The sequence below is a fragment of the Schistocerca cancellata genome, chromosome 3 (assembly GCF_023864275.1).
Source record: "Schistocerca cancellata isolate TAMUIC-IGC-003103 chromosome 3, iqSchCanc2.1, whole genome shotgun sequence".
NCBI lineage: Eukaryota > Metazoa > Arthropoda > Insecta > Orthoptera > Acrididae > Schistocerca > Schistocerca cancellata.
In genome coordinates this window covers 84853121-84866382 of record NC_064628.1, presented here as the reverse complement: position 1 = coordinate 84866382, position 13262 = coordinate 84853121, and positions in this window count along the sequence as shown.

Sequence of the window (13262 nt, the reverse complement as noted above, 5' to 3'; positions counted from 1 at the left end):
AGGCCATCATGATATGTGCGGAAACCAGTACCTGTTGAGATATGTTCCTGTATGTCCTCTCATTCCCAACTGTCTGTTACATCAGTATGCGATTTGCAGGGGGGGATTTCACCCCCTCTGCATCAGACCATCTCCTCCTCTGGCTTTAATTTATGCATCCCAACCTGGGATGTTTATTTCCCACGCGCTGGAGTAAAACTTTACATGTAATTTAATTTTGTGGAGCCGAACACTGAAAGTTTTTAATACAGTCTTACTATTAATACTATTAATATGTTTGCTTATTAATTTTGAAAAAGTGTTACGTAGTAGTTAAGCATTTCAAAACATTTAGAACTAAATCATCATTCCAATGTTGTCATTGTTGCTTTCGTCTAAGGTGCGTCATCCGTTTACTTGCGAGCTTGCGAGGGAAGTAGTGTGGCAGTCACAACGCAGAGTTGGGTGAGCTGGGGGCTGAAATTCCCACCCCGGGTCCTGACACAGGGTGGTGACCGGCCCGGTACCTGTGCGAACATTCACCGTTAGGCCACCTTTTGGCAACGGTATGGCGCGGACTAACGCGCCTGGAACGGAACCACACATTACTAATTAACGCACCATCGTCTGCTTCTAGTTCCTAGGACACTATTTCGTGGATCTTCTTTAAGTACTCTTCTCTTCCACCATCGTTTTCTTTTCCTTTGGTTTTCATTTCCGTTGTTAGCTGCACGTGCAAGCACCAAGTAGGCCGACGCTGCGATACTTTATCATCCTTTATACTGCAAGACCGACACACGTGTGGCACAAATTCTGTTGCTTTGGTATAAATTAACCTGCCGCATGCAACATACGCCGCAAGATGTTGCCTGTTGTATGGTTCAAATGGCTCTGAGCACTATGGGACTCAACTGCTGTGGTCATAAGTCCCCTAGAACTTAGAACTACTTAAACCTAACTAACCTAAGGACAGCACACAACACCGAGCCATCACGAGGCAGAGAAAATCCCTGACCCCGCCGGGAATCGAACCCGGGAACCCGGGCGTGGGAAGCGAGAACGCTACCGCACGACCACGAGATGCGGGCTGTTGCCTGTTGTAGCATGCTACAAGACGACGCACGCGACATTTCCGTAGAATGCCAAAATGTGGCAAGACGTCGCCCCAGCGTGTACGAGGCTTTAGAGCCAGGTCTGTATTGTATGGTGGATGTGATGTGTTGCGTACGAAACTAAAACCTGCAATCAGATCCAAACGTCGTGGAAAACTTTGAAGAGGTGTCATCCTGCAGCAAGATAACGCTCGCCCACATTCTGCCAAACGGGCAGCCGACGCAAAAAAAAAAAAAAAAAAAAAAAAAAAACTCCTAAAACGTCGGGAAAACTGCATTGAAGTCCAGGGAGGTTACGTAGAAAAATAACGCCTGTTTCAGTCTTCTATCATCAGAATAAGTACAGATTTTCACAAATGTGGCTTTACTTTTTGAATTCCAGTCGTATACCTGTATGGAGATGATTTAGTAAATAAGCTTTACCCATAATGTACTTTAAAAGGTATAATAAGGGATGGCTTTCTGATAGTGCATAAGCGTGAGTAGTGAGATTCGGCATTAACATCTATTTATAAATAACTATTTAACCATGGGTAAAGCCACGGTCCAAGCTAGTAACATATGTAATTATACTAACCCCCTAAGACATCCCCCCCCCCCCCCCACTGGTAAAAGCACAAATCGCGCACTGTGTTACATAGACTGTCTATTACTACAGGCACTGCTACATCCTGACCCATCCTTTAGCCCTTCTTCAGAGTGACTCTCGCATTATTTCAAGTACACCAGGCTCTATTCGGATTGCATCACATCCATTGGTCACATTCTCCTGTAACTTATTATCATTGTCCATGGATTGGGCACACGCCAATGCCTCTAAATGTCGCCTTAGTAAGAAATCAAACGGACTTATGTGCGGTGAACAGGCAGGCCGTGCTACGAGATCTCCTAGACCAGTCTATCGCCACTGACATATTGCGGTGAAATATTATAGAACATTCTATAGAAAATAAGATAATGTCCTGTCGTACATAAATCACAGTTCTTAGCTTTGTGTCAGGGTCATATTCTTCCATAGCGTTGATAATTCTTCTCGCAGAAATCGATCGTTAATCTGTTCGGTGAAGTGAATGGCTCAGTAAGCCTGCCATCAACAATTCCTACACATACATTGATAATGAAGGGATAGTGATGCTTCACTTCCATGATCACGCTATATGCATCTGCCCACAAGAAAATATTGCGGTAATTTATTGCGCCCTTCCTTGTGAATCCTGCGCACTCCACCGAATACTACAAACGACTCATCACAAATGAAACAGCCCAAATACTAACACGTTTTTGGAGTAACTTTTCTTCTGGTTTTGGGCAATATTACTTGAAGGAGGATATAACACTTTTTTTTTAAATCGCCTGCATAACTGTCACCGACGTTTCGGTCATGGTTGCACTGGCGTTCCTCACGCTCTCCTGGTACGCTGTTTTGTCCATCCCCCACGTACGTTTGGTCAGGACTCAAAAATTGGGAATGACATTTTCTGACAATTAAAAACCATTACAGAAATGATTGGTTTGGAGTAGTGGAAAGAGTAAGCATGTGGTGGTGTCTGTCTCTCATAGTAATCGCCGGACTGGCAATCATCGACAAACAGGTTGTAGATTCCGGTTTCCGTAAACACCGTATCCCACAGGTTTGGCTCTCCCCCAGGACAACCAGGTCTGGCGGGTTGCTTACCCTGTAGAAATCAACAGCATGACAATAACAACATGTTCAAGGTCAGAGTACACATTGCTGCATTATTTCGTTAAGAAGAAAACAGAGTTCGACAAACAACCTTGTCACCCGATACTGCCTGGCAACTGAATAGTGATTCCAGTGATTAGGGGGCAGATCAAAGTTCTACGAGCGGTTGTCCTCTAATTGCCTGGCAGTGGTCATTGAGTAAATTTACTGAGCTTCAATATTTCTACTCTGGTTTACGAATGTTTACAGACTGCACTATGCCAACAAAGTAGGCTGGATTGGACATTGAATCAGGAACATGTAACGTATCTATTTTACACCTCACTCCTGATCAGTAGTGACTTTCTTTCATTTGTCTTGGGTAACCACATACGAATCAAACTGTATACACTGTGCCTCGAATTAATGTGACTAATTTCGATACTCTTTTTTGCAGCTAAGTATCCATGTTGGAGAAACTGACACTAATTTGGAATCCAATACAGTACTCTGCAGCTGCTGTCACAACACTCGTGTAGGACACGCTTTGTGCAGCTGCAGTTTCTAGCTGTGAAGGCCTAAGTCATCTGTTTTCGTGCACCTGTTGGGCTCCGATAGCTTATGGCCTACTGGTGGTTCAAATGGCTCTGAGCTCTATGGGATGCTAAAGTAATAATGTGTTAAGTTTCGGTTTAGTAATTTTAACAATTTCCGAAATTTGGACGTTTTACTTAAAAATCATCCGCACAACAGGAAGGAGCTAGAAACTTCAAAATCTATACTCCAATTCCTTTTTCATTGTAATTTAATGGAAACAGCATGTTGGATCTCACAAAGTAATATTTTGGTTGGAATTCATGATTTTCTGTTTTTGTGTCCTAAAAGCAAGATAGATTAAGTGGTTCAAATGGCTCTGAGCGCTATGGGACTTAACATATGAGGTCATCAGTCCCCTAGAACTTAGAACTACATAAACCGAACTAACCTAAGGACATCACACACATCCATGCCCGAGGCAGGATTCAAACTGCGACCGTAGCGGTAGCGCGGTTCCTGACTTAGCGCCTACAACCGCTCGGCCAATTAGGCCGGCCTATGGCCTATTGATGCTCTCTCTGTTGTTGTGGTCTTCAGTCCAGAGACTGGTTTGATGCAGCTCTCCATTCTACTCTATCCTGTGAAAGCTTCTTCATCTCGCAGTACTTACTGCATCCTACATCCTTCTGAATCTGCTTGGTCTCCCTCTACGATTTTTACCATCCACGCTGCCCTGCAACCATAAATTGGTGATCCCTTGATGCCTCAGAATATGTTCTACCAACCGATCCCTTCTTCTAGCCAAGTTGTGCCACAAACTTCTCTTCTCCCCAATTCTGTTCAATACCTCCTCATTAGTTACGTGATCTACCCATCTAATCTTCAGCATTCTTCTGTAGCACTACATTTCGAAAGCTTCTATTCTCTTCTTGTCCAAACTATTTATCGTCCATGTTTCACTTCCATACATGGCTACACTCCATACAAATACTTTCAGAAATGGCTTCCTGACACCTAAATCTATACTCGATGTTAACAAATTCCTTTTCTTCAGAAACGCTTTCCTTGCAATTGCCAGTCTACATTTTATATCCTCTCTACTTCGACCATCATCAGTTATTTTGCTCCCCAAATAGCAAAACTCCTTTACTACTTTAAGTGTCTCATTTCCTAATCTAACTCCCTCGGCATTACCCGACTTAATTCGACTACATGCCATTATCGTCGTATTGCTTTTGTTGATATTCATCTTATACCCTCCTTTCAAGACATTGCCCATTCCGTTCAACTGCTCTTCCACGTCCTTCTCTGTCTCTTGACAGAATTACAACGTCATAGGCAACCCTCAAAGTTTTTATTTCATGTCCATGGATTTTAATCCTGACTCCGAATCCTTCATTTGTTTCCTTTAATGCTTGCTCAATACACAGATTGAATAACATCGTGGATAGGCTACAACACCGTCTCACTCCCTTCCTAGCCACTGCTTCCCTTTGATGCTCCTCATCTCTTACAACTGCCATCTGATTTCTGTACAAATTGTAAATAGCGTTTCGCTCCCTGTATTTTACCCCCGCCACCTACAGAATTTAAAAGAGAGGATTCCAGTCAACATTGTCAAAAACTTTCTATAGGTCTACAAATGCCAGAAACGTGGGTTTGCCTTTCCTTAATCTATCGTCTAAGATACGTCGTAGGTTCAGTATTGCCTCACGTGTTCCAAACTTTCTACGGAATCCAAACTGATCTTCCCCGAGGTCGGCTTCTACCATTTTTTTCCATTTGTCTGTAAGGAATTCGTGTTAGTACTCGTATTTTGCAGCTGTGACTTATTAAACTGATAGTTCGGTAATTTTCGCATCTGTCAACACCTGCTTTCTTTAGGTAGAGTTTTGTCAGGGCTGGCTCTCCCAAGGCTGTCAGTAGTTCTAATGGAATGTTGTCTTCTCCCGGGACCTTGTTTCGACTTAAGTCTTTCAGTGCTCTGTCAAACTCTTCACGCAGTATCATATCTCCCATTTCATCCTCATCTACGACCTCTTCCATTTCAATAATATTGTCCTCAAGTACATCGCCATTGTATAGATCCTCTATATACTACTTCCACCTCTCTGCTTGTTCTCTGCAGTGGCCTCCCTGTTCATGCACTTAAATAACCGCAGCTGGTTGGTAAACATGGGATTTCGTGGAATATGTGTGTTCTTAAGCTTTCTCGGGGCCTCAACTGTTTGTATTGCTCTCCGGTGTCCGTTCCCGAGCTATTACGTCTCCCCCATCGTTCTACGCGACAGATCGTGCGGCCGGGCTGTTGGGGAAGGATGGCGACTGATGAGAGTATAAAGCACACGGGTCCTACTGAGAACACTTATCCTGTAGGTATCACACTGTAGAAACATCGTGTTTCGTAGAAGGGTTAGATACCGGCGAGCACTACGAACGACTCGATGTATTATATTGCTTCAGTCTTGTTGGGGTCTGTAGTGTTGCACATGTCGAATGCACCGATCGTTCAACAAGATCTATGATCCTACGTGCGTGCTTGTTTCACGTAAATGCTCCACACTTACAATACAAGGGGAAGGGCACAAATACGTCCAACCGACTCACTTCATGTCGTTGTACACCCTAAAGTAAATGAAGAAGTTATTTTGGCTTTCTTTTGTTTTTACTTATGTTAGCGATTTAAAACCCATGAATGGCACATGAAATGTCCTTTATTTGGATTGATTGCTTGTTTCGGCTAAAAATCTAGCCATGTTCAGATCATAAAACATTCTTGATTAGTGTTGGTGCCACTGCGGCTGCAACCGTGGTCAAAATCTTTCTCGAAATGACAACCACTTGCATATTTAAAACAGATTTTCAACGTTCGTGGCCTGTGTAACTAAAAGATACCTATAAAACGGACGAGTTACGCCATTAAAACTTCATAAGTGACACAGTATCTACATCAATTCGTTATCTCATTTACTAAGTTTCAATCTCACAACGTGTTCCTTTTAGAAGCATTGTTCAGATACATACAGTGACCACGAACGATGAAAAGCTATTTTTAATTATGTATATTTCTGTCAATTTAAGAAAGATTTTAACGATGTGGAGTCCTAATTTCACCAACAATATTCAAGAATATTTCATGATATGAAGTTCACTAGATTGTAATCCGAAACTAGTAATCAGTCCAAATAAGATTTCGTGTGCGATCTTGTCTTTTTGTTTTATCAAGCCCTAACTTAAATAAAAGATTTACCAAACACTGCGGATCTCGTGGTTGAAAATGTAAACAAACTTGATATAATAGCTCGTTACCTCCATTCCTCTTCACCGATTTTGGCAAAACCATCCTCAAAGTTGACGAGGCACAACAGAATCAAAATTGATGGGATTGACAGATAATAGAAGGTCTTGCGGTTTTCATCGAGATATATGGGACCAGGAACTCATATTTTACGGATATTCTATAAAAAGCCGGTTATAGCTGCCTCATTAGGGTAACGCCATGAAACGAAAGTGACGGTAACAGCGTAGAAGGTCTCCGTTGAAGGCATACCTAGAGACAGAGGGGAAAAGAAGTTCAGGTAGTGCTGTGGGAACCTGCTCCACAAAAAAGGTCATGTTTATCGTTCGCAATGATACTGTGTCTCTTCACCATCGTTAGAAAAAGAAAATGTTTTGGTTCCGTATGTGTACAAGAAAGGTATTACTGAATAATCCAAATCAAGATGAATGTCTCAGCCCCCCCACACTTAGAGGAATAACTTAAGCAGAAATATTTCCTTCGCTACCAGTATTTCACGGGTATGAGAACTTACGATGTTCGAGGATCTTCAAACGAAACGTGACAGACCTGAGCTTCAATCACGGCTAATTAAAGATACCTTTCCATCACGTTGATGTTGAGCCATCACTGCGTACATTGTCGAAGACGATGGCATAAGCAATACAACATTTGATTTGATAAATCGACATTTCCTTAAACACTCTTTCGCTGTATCTAATGAAACTGAGCTATCTTCAGCCGACTTTTATAGCGTCATTACTATCTCAAAGAAAGTACACTGAAGAGCCCAATAAACTGGTACACTTGCCTAAAATCGTGTAGCGCCTCCGCCAGCATGCAGAAGTCCCGCAACACGACGTACTGTGGACCTGACTATTGTCTGAAGTAATGCTGGAGAAAATTGCTACCATTAATCGTGCAGGGCTGTCCATAAATCCACAAGAGTGCGAGGGGTTATATCTCATCTGAACAGCACGTTCAGCACGTTCAGCAGGTATGCTCAATAATGTTCGTGTCTGGGGAGTTTGGTGAGCAGCGAAAGTGTTTAAACTCATAAGAGTGTTTCTGGAGCCACTCTCTAGCGATTTTGGAAGTGTGGAGTGTCACATTGTCCTGCTGGAATTGCCCAAGTCCGTCGGAAGGTACAATGGACGTGAATGAATTTCCTACACGTGTCACCTGTCAGAGTCGTACGTAGACGTATCACTGCTCCCATATCACCACAACTGCACACGCCCTCACCATTACAGAGCCTGTGGGGCGGCGGGTGGAATTAATTGTTAATGATGTTCGTATTATTTATTTAATGCTGTTGTTTGCCTTTCTCAACACTGGCTCTCTAACTACAATATTGGCAACCAGAAAGTGATTAGCAAAACGTGAAGCCCGTAATTAGAATTCCTAGTGGCCACTTCATCTGAGAAATACATTTATAGCTACAGCTTATAGCTCTGAGGAATTAGGAGATTGTCTGGGATTCATAAGAAAAAACCATTCTCTCTAAAATGTCCACTATATTCTGAAAGTGACAGACCAAAACGAATCCACACAATCCAATTACCAGAGCAGTTCAGAGTCTAATGCGCTGATGCAACTATAACTGTTCAAATTAAATGTTTAAGTGAATGCTCCCTATAATTTGATGATAATGTTCATCAAACGCCACGCTAATAATGGTAGAATGTCTGTCCTGCGGCGGCACGCGAAAATACGACATACGCAAACTAAAGATAGACCATTAACGTCATCCCAAAATTAACATTTCACTCGAAAACGATTTCATGGTTACGCATATCCCGAGTAACTTATTACTGCATCCGAGGATGTTTATATGAACGCTACCGGCGCGACGCGACGCGACGCGACTCCCGGCACAGGTGGTGCGCTAATCAGCGTCTGGAGCGAACTGGGGCGTTCCTTCCTCACGCAGCTTTCTTACATATAAGGCCGCGGTGCGGACTGCTAAGGGAACGCCTGATCAAATCTGCTCTCCCGACCAGCCACTGGCCTAGTAGTGCACCCCTTTTAAGTTATCGAATAAATCATTGCTTCCTTTGCTGATGGCCGATGAAGCTGTCAATTTAAATATGCATTCAGCACACAGGTAAGTAATCATAATAAAAGTCTGACGTGGCTAAGTCAAATATTTTGGGCGAGAGAATTAATTTAATTACACTACACGCAGTAGATGAGCTCTGAACTTGCTCTTTGGAGATACGCTATAGCTATAGTTTTATAGTTATTCTGTTGAACCTTCTCACATTTTTATGATTATAGCGGATCTCCCTTCTACTTAAATTTATACATCCTTGCTTTATTTATTAGCCTACTTAATGTATCTTGCTTCCTTAATTTCTAAGACATAAACCAGAAAATCGTGAAATTCAACTAAAATTGTAATTTGAGAGATCCAGAATACTGTTTCTACTAAATTATTATGCAAAAGGAATCTAAATATACATTTTTAAGTTTCTAGCTCTTTTCTGTTGCGCCAATGATTTTTACAGAAAAACATCCAAATTTCGAAAATGGTTAAAGTTATTGAACTGATATTCAACACGTACTGATTTAGTATTACTCCTGACATGTTAGAAACGTTTCAGGTTATTTACTTGATTTTTAAAGTATTGCACAACATTTATGACGTCAGAGCTAGTTACAGCGGACTGGCTGGCACACAATGGAAAGACGGATGTGAATTTTATAAGGCGTGAGTAGGCTGCTTCCTTACAAGCCTCATCCAGCTTGAACAGACCGCTACTGACATGAGGGGTACATGGATTCATGAGGTTTTCTCCATACCTGTACATGTCCAACCTCTCGATACAATTTGAAACGACACACGTCCGACCAGGAAACATGTTTCTAGTCATCAACAGTCCAATGTATATGTTGACGGGCCCTGGCGAGGTGTAAAGTTTTGTATCATGCACTCATCAAGAGTACAAGAGTGGGCCTTCGGCTCCGAGAGCCTATGTCGATGATGTTTCGTTGACTGGTTCGCACGCTGGCACTTCTTAGTGGTCCAGCAGTGAAATCTGCAGCTGTTTGCAGAAGGATTGCACATCTGTCATGTTTAACGATTCTCTTTAGTCGTAATTGGTCCCCTTCTTGCAGTAACTTTTCCGGCCACCGTGATGTCGGAGATTTGACGTTTCACCGGATTCCTGATATTCACGATACACTAGTGAAATGGTGGTACTGGAAAATCTGCACTTCGTCGCCACCTCGGAGATGCTGAGTCCCATCGCTAGAACGCCGACTATAACACCATCCTAAATCACTTAAATCTTGATAGCCTGCCATTGTAGAAGCAGTAACCGATCTAACAACTACGCCACCCAGTTGTTGTCGTATATAGACGTTGCCAACCGCAGCGCCATATTCAGCCTGTTTACATATCTCTGTATTTAAATAAGCACGTCTATAGCACTTAGGCATTCGGTGTATAATGTACAGAAACGTTTATGCATGTTTATCTTGAACTTAAACTATCATTAATAGTGAAGCACATATAATGTTGTGTGAAAATCGTAACAGCAGTAAACTGCTTATATGATTGTACTGTATTATAAGTTATCGATGTAACAGTGCTGATTACAAGGGGAAAAATAATGACCATGTCCTTGAAGCTAATCTGGAGAAAAGAAACAAAAGAAAAGTGGCCGATAGACAAAGGCATTTGACCGAGGAGTAGGCGTCATGTATTCGAACCTTGCATGCTTGCTCCTGTTGCTTTTCTTTCCGTATGTATATTTGACTGTATTGAAATTGGTGTGAATTGGAGAGTTAATAAGATAAATAAATCAATATGAAATAACAAGAAGGTAGTAAACAAGTTTCTGAAACAACTTGAATTAGTTGGGAATTGCAACTTTAACTCTTGTTGTACGAAAACAAATCCGGGAATAGCTGCTCCGAATTCGTCACATGGGACCAAATACATTTCTTGAAATAATACAATGATATTCGCTAATGTACCCCTTTTGCAGTATTAATTGCAAGGAAATCACTTTTTCATATCACGTTGATGACTTAAATTTTTCAACTGCGCTGTCTTAATAGTGGAGGACCTACATCCTTCGGCCAGCGACGAAACAAATACACTCCTGGAAATTGAAATAAGAACACCGTGAATTCATTGTCCCAGGAAGGGGAAACTTTATTGACACATTCCTGGGGTCAGATACATCACATGATCACACTGACAGAACCACAGGCACATAGACACAGGCAACAGAGCATGCACAATGTCGGCACTAGTACAGTGTATATCCACCTTTCGCAGCAATGTAGGCTGCTATTCTCCCATGGAGACGATCGTAGAGATGCTGGATGTAGTCCTGTGGAACGGCTTGCCATGCCATTTCCACCTGGCGCCTCAGTTGGACCAGCGTTCGTGCAGGACGTGCAGACCGCGTGAGACGACGCTTCATCCAGTCCCAAACATGCTCAATGGGGGACAGATCCGGAGATCTTGCTGGCCAGGGTAGTTGACTTACACCTTCTAGAGCACGTTGGGTGGCATGGGATACATGCGGACGTGCATTGTCCTGTTGGAACAGCAAGTTCCCTTGCCGGTCTAGGAATGGTAGAACGATGGGTTCGATGACGGTTTGGATGTACCGTGCACTATTCAGTGTTCCCTCGACGATCACCAGTGGTGTACGGCCAGTGTAGGAGATCGCTCCCCACACCATGATGCCGGGTGTTGGCCCTGTGTGCCTCGGTCGTATGCAGTGCTGATTGTGGCGCTCACCTGCACGGCGCCAAACACGCATACGACCATCATTGGCACCAAGGCAGAAGCGACTCTCATCGCTGAAGACGACACGTCTCCATTCGTCCCTCCATTCACGCCTGTCGCGACACCACTGGAGGCGGGCTGCACGATGTTGGGGCGTGAGCGGAAGACGGCCTAACGGTGTGCGGGACCGTAGCCCAGCTTCATGGAGACGGTTGCGAATGGTCCTCGCCGATACCCCAGGAGCAACAGTGTCCCTAATTTGCTGGGAAGTGGCGGTGCGGTCCCCTACGGCACTGCGTAGGATCCTACGGTCTTGGCGTGCATCCGTGCGTCGCTGCGGTCCGGTCCCAGGTCGACGGGCACGTGCACCTTCCGCCGACCACTGGCGACAACATCGATATACTGTGGAGACCTCACGCCCCACGTGTTGAGCAATTCGGCGGTACGTCCACCCGGCCTCTCGCATGCCCACTATACGCCCTCGCTCAAAGTCCGTCAACTGCACATACGGTTCACGTCCACGCTGTCGCGGCATGCTACCAGTGTTAAAGACTGCGATGGAGCTCCGTATGCCACGGCAAACTGGCTGACACTGACGGCGGCGGTGCACAAATGCTGCGCAGCTAGCGCCATTCGACGGCCAACACCGCGGTTCCTGGTGTGTCCGCTGTGCCGTGCGTGTGATCATTGCTTGTACAGCCCTCTCGCAGTGTCCGGAGCAAGTATGGTGGGTCTGACACACCGGTGTCAATGTGTTCTTTTTTCCATTTCCAGGAGTGTATTTGTGAACCTTTCACAAATGAAGGAAAGCGGGAACTGAATGACACTGTGTTTTGGGTTGTGCAAGAATGGCAAGACAGATGTATTACCAATGCATTACACGAAATAGCCAGTTCTGTTTTTCGGCGTTCCAAATTGATGGCAACGGCTATCCTGGAGCAGTTTTTGGAGCGGCAGAACGTAACTACCTTTGTTGATGTTGAATTGTATTACGAAGATTAAGCACACGGTGATGAAGTGGAAGGTGCCAAGACCAGTGAATCTGAAATCTTTCACGTCGTTTCAGACTTGCCCGCATCGCAGTGTAGCTTTGCGGGGACTTATGACCAAAGCAGTTGAGTCCCATGGTGCTCAGAGCCAGCCAGTGAAGCTTTGCTACCGCTTTATGTTAAAAGAAAACTGGTGACGTTGGCCAAGGAGTGTCAAAATGGAACCTCCAAAACGACAAAAGAAATGAGCAATAATGGCTGTGAAAATAAAGAAGTATTTGACATTGTGGGAAAGAGACATCACTAAAAAGAGAAACGCATGACAAATGCTACTAGATACACTCGAAAAAAAAGTAACACAAACGAATTATCCGAATGGTATGGAAATCGGTACATGTGATGCACGTGTGCAGACAATCAAACGGTTACAGTTTCTTAAAAATTGGATGACTTATGGAAGAAAAAGAATCACTCTAATTAAGCAAATCAGTAACTCTTTGTTACGCTTCTGCCCCTAATGCAAGCAGTTACTCAGCTTATCACAGATTGATAGAGTTGTTGCATATCTTCCTGAGAGATATCGTGCCAAAGTCTGTCCAATCGGAGCGTTATATTGTCAAAGCCCCGAGATGGGACGAGGACCAAGTCCATTATGTTCCAAGCATTCTCAATTGTGGAGAGATCCGGCGGCCTTCCTGCCCAAGGTAGGGTTTCGAAAGCACGAAGACCAGCAGTATAAACTCTCGCCGTGTGCTGGCGGGCATTATCTTGTTGAAATGTCATTAAACAAAACGCAGCGTATAATATCGTTGATGTAAAGCTTCTCTGTAAGGGCGCCGCGAAAGACAAATACACTACTGGTCATTAAAAGTGCTATACCAAGAAGAAATGCAGATGTTAAACGGGTATTCACTGCACAAATATATTATACTAGAACTGACATATGATTACATTT